At 30.4% G+C, this 4,772-nt stretch overlaps 1 long non-coding RNA gene across 1 annotated transcript; it reads left to right on the top strand.

The window, feature by feature from the left end:
- Positions 1–2,780: 2,780 nt before the first annotated feature.
- Positions 2,781–4,558, top strand: LOC127120248 (uncharacterized). Its single transcript, XR_007803159.1, has 2 exons — positions 2,781–3,205; positions 4,192–4,558. It is a non-coding gene; the product is annotated as an uncharacterized LOC127120248 (long non-coding RNA).
- The last annotated feature ends 214 nt before the right edge of the window (positions 4,559–4,772 follow it).

Below are 4,772 nucleotides of genomic sequence, written 5' to 3'. Positions count from 1 at the left end.
ATATATAAATATAAATAAAAGTTTGTTACAAATTTTTAGTAAAGCTGTTTTATTTTGTTTTGATTTGATTTTATCTTTCTTTAACCAATCAAATGGTTGTATTTAATTATGGTTTTAATTTGAATCAAATCAAAACAAATTTCTTCTAAATCTAATTTAAATTTAATTTAGTTATTAAATCAATATCAGCAAATTAGTACCCAAAATAATAATACCAGCAAATCAAATTTTAGTTGATAAAATAAAAACAACTATAATATCAAATTTTAATGTAGTTTATTTTTCTAATTTAAAAAATATATATATATATTTTATATATTTTATATATTTATCTAAGCAAATTCAATTTTGTTTAAATTAAAATTTAATTAAATATTATCAATTATTAAATCAATCCTAACAAAATCAATATAAAATAATCTATATTGTAATTAAATTTAAAACAAAATGTTGTTAATGACTTCAAAAACATCTAAAATGCACCTAGTATTCTATAGTTATAGGTCATTCACTTCAATATTTGTCAAAAAATGGTCTAGAGATGCATATGCGGAATCACCCTAGAAAAATTACAGAGTTGCATCTCTGGATTAATCTCCAATAACACTTTGTGCTTCACAAGTGAATCGTCCATCCCAAATATTTTTAGGGCTTACTCCTTGTCGTACCACGAAAAATATAGTGTCGCCACTGAACTTTATTTATTTCAAAAGAAATGGAAAATATCGATAAAACCCTTAAGAGAAAAGAAAATGGTCGGCGCAACCAAATTCGAGTTCGGGAGTCGATTATGTAAGGGAGAGGTATTAGCACATCTCATATATATTGTACTCAACAGGAACCGTTTTGATTGTTTTTTGCGCGTATAGATGTTATTATCTAAAAGTTACTTACGAAGGGGGAAAACTAAGTTTTAAATTAGTGTGTTCGCCAAGGATTCAGACCCTCGTGCCTACCTAATCTCATAGTGCAATGAGAAAATTAGAGTTTCGTAGTTCGTGGTAGAAAATAGGGATGTGTTGGTTGTTTTTATTGGACGGTGTTAACGTTCGCGTTCTATCAGTTAGATGTTGCTTGTATGCTCGCGCACGGGAGACTTAAGCGTTGTTTGTATTGCAATAGAACAAAAATAACATGTCATTTGTGAAGAGGTTTAAATTCCCTATGGGCGGAAAATTGTATTTGATTGGTTGTGATTGATTTTAGAGTGGGAGACAAGTATCAGACCACAAGTTAAGTACGGTCGATAATCCGAGTACTTGGTAGCTGAAAGGACAAGTGCATTTTGACCTTTCTTTTTCATCCAAAAAGTTTTTTGTTTATGAAATTTGTGAGACGAGTTTAATCGTTTGTACTTAGAGGGAGGCAAGCATCAATCCACAAATTAAATATGACCGACAATCAGAATACTCGGGAGCTGAAAGAACAATTGCATTCTGACCTCTCTTTTTCGCCCTATGAGGATTGAATTATACTCGTTTAATGTTAAATATTTTTTAATAGAAGACAAATACTGGGTCACAGGCTAAGCACGACCGACAATCCAAGTATTTGAGAAATGGTGTGTACAAATACGTATACTCATCATTTTCATCCGATTTATTGTAAAAATATTTTGAAAATGACTTGATGTTGGATCAAGTGTTTGAAGTGATTGTGTGAATTAAATGGAAGAGGTACTTGACGTTGGATCAAGTACTCTCGTTACACTCTATTAAATTTGATTTGGAAAAATACTTGACATTTGATCAAGTTTATTTTTGTTATTTTGAAAAATGTTCTTTTTATATTGCTTTTGGTTATTTATAAGCTAATGGACTAATGAGGAAAAGAATAAAATTATTACATATTTATGAAAATGGGGTACATTTTGTCTAAATGGAGGATAATCATATACCATACAAAATTAAATCATGCACATAAAAATCATTCGAGAGGCAAAATAAATCATTCAAACAACAAATCTATAACCATCATTCATGCATGCAATCATAAGTAAAGGCAAATGACTTAATATCCAATTAATTCCAATAGAAGATTAAATGATGAAACAACTAAGTACAAGTTTAATGAAAACCTAAAAATAGGATTTATCATAATTAAACTAATCATTTTAATGTGTATTTTTTAGGTATTTTTATGGAATAAAATGCACTAATTTCTAAATAAATCTAATTCAAAAATTAAAGGAAAAATAAATCAAAGAACTAGATCCAAATCCTAATTAACACCCAATAGTAGTTATTATTATTATTATTATTATTATTATTATTATTATTATTATTATTATTTATTATTATTATTATTAGATTAATTGAAATACACTGCCAGTGTAAAAGGGTTTTACACCATCAGTTAATTATAGACGTTGGATATTAAAAGAAGTTTGACTTTTATTTTAAAAATCTATAAAGTAATACAAACGGGTGATGGTGATGAACCGACGATATAAAACTTTTTACCCTGACAGTGTATAGTAATTAATCTCATTATTATTATTATTATTATTATTATTATTATTATTATTATTATTATTATTATTATTATTATTATTATTATTCAAAAGTTTTTCAATTAAGAAGGTGTATTAACGAATTAAACAACAATTAATCCTAATTAAATCTAAGTACTAATTTTCTAAGTACTAACTTTAATTTTCTAAGTGTTTTTTGTTAACAAAATAAAATGCATTAAAAAAGTATTTAAAAAATACAGTAAAATGGATTAGAAAAAAAGTATTAAAAATAAGAAAACAAATAAAAAGAAGGGGTAAGGAGTTCAGAACAATTCACTCCTTCCATTTGTTTCAAACATGTTTTGAGAGCCTCGCCTGGGCAAAAGCTTCGACATGCCGGAAATCACTTATGGCGGCGGAGGTCCAAACCCATCAAATTGTTCGTCGTAACTCCCTCATTCACAATCCATCAACATTTTTCTTTAATTCCTAATCACTGATTCGAACCGAGGCAACATAACTATGAACCCTATGTATCAGATTCCAAAATTAAATGGTGTAGAGGAGGAATCAAAGCCTAAATCGTTAGGGCTTTGATTCCTCGGGTCGAATTCTACATGGGTGGTAACGTGAATCAATGTGAATGGATGAAGAAGAAGAGTTGCCTACCTACGAGTCGGATAAGGGCCCCGGTTTTATAGGAATTGGCGTAGACGAAGCGAAAAATAAAGGACAATCACAAATGTTCAGGTAATCTTTGAATTTGCGACTCTTTTGCTCTCGAATTCTTCCTTATTCTTCTACAATCCTTCTCTAGCATGTAGGTTCAAAAATGTTGTTGCTCTTGATTGACATTGATGTGTTAATTATTGCTTGCGTGTAAATTTGATGGTGGGAAAATTGAGAGTGGACGAATTTGCAGTGAGATTAAGAGAGTTGTGTGTTGATGAGTTTGCAGTGAGATTGAGGGAGTGAGGATTCTAAGAGATTTGTGATGAGGTATTGATTGTTCGATGATTGGAAATGGTGATGAATATATAGAGATGAAGTTATAACAGAATAGGGTGGGGCGTCAGTTATGTTATGGCAGTTAACTTCTGTTGAATTTCTAAGAGCAAGTTTGTTAGGATGGTTCACTCTGTTACAATTTGCTAAGTGCAATTATGATGTGTTCTGAATCAGTTAGAATTTGGTAAATCTGCAGTTAATGTTAGCTTGGATTTCGGTTAGTTAGTTGAGTTGAATGGAGGATATTAGTTAGTGAAATTGGAATTGTGAACTAGGTTAGGATTTGAACTATATTATAGTTATTTTGAACTAAATGTGATGTTAGTATATGAATGAAAATGCCACTGCAATTTGTCTGAACATGATGCATGTCATGCTTTGAATATTGAATGAATTTGTGTTGCGTAGGAATTAAAACTGCATGTTGTGTTGAATTGAATATTTGGGCTAGGAATTGTGGTCTGAAGTTTGAAATCATTAAACATGGATTGGTTGTTATATTGAACTGATTTTGGAGTAGTTATTATCTTCTTTTAAATCGTATTGCACTTGTTAGTGGATCAAACTTGTTCTTTTTTAGCCTTGTATTAATTGTTACACGATGTTAGAAAGTTTGGAAACTTGTTTGAATTGCTTATGGAATGTGATTGGCTTGTGGCTGCTTTGGTCTCATCATATTTAATTTCGGTTTGTTTGTTGCATGGCCATTACGCATATGGCATGACAAGGTTTAGGCATGACCTATGGGAGTGATCAATATTGGCAATGGTCAAAGTTGGCAAGACATGGGTCAAGGTGCTTTCATGAAGGGACTTTGGATACCTAAAGATCCATGCGGGGTTTTAGGCAAAAAAGAGAAGGCTTAGGAATGGAGAATAAGGAGGATTATGGTTCAAGATAGGTAGTTGACTTTGGTCAATTGTTTGATCAAAAATTGTTTGATCAAAAAGTCAACAGTTGACCAAAAGTCAATTTAAGTCAAAATTACGGTTTTTTGTATAATGTTTGAAATTTTAAATTTTTGTAATGAAATGTTTGATATTGTAATGATATTGACCTTTGAAAATGAATTGTGTCATGTGCTTTGAAATTTAATCTCCCTCTAAAATTTGAATTTGAAATTTTGAAATTTTGAATTTGAATTGCACTTGATTTTGTCTTGCCATATCTTGAAATGAATCTTTGATTTGAGTATTAAATTTGAACCTTGAATTTGAATGAAGTACTATGAATGTTACAATTTGGACCATGGGTCTTAATGCCTTGTCTTGAATCCACACCACACATAATGAACAAGTGTAATGACCAA

Source organism: Lathyrus oleraceus, chromosome 2, assembly GCF_024323335.1.
Source record: "Lathyrus oleraceus cultivar Zhongwan6 chromosome 2, CAAS_Psat_ZW6_1.0, whole genome shotgun sequence".
NCBI classification, from domain to species: Eukaryota; Viridiplantae; Streptophyta; class Magnoliopsida; order Fabales; family Fabaceae; genus Lathyrus; species Lathyrus oleraceus.
The sequence above is the reverse complement of the archived record's forward strand: the minus strand, read 5'-3'. Positions and strand labels throughout refer to the sequence as shown.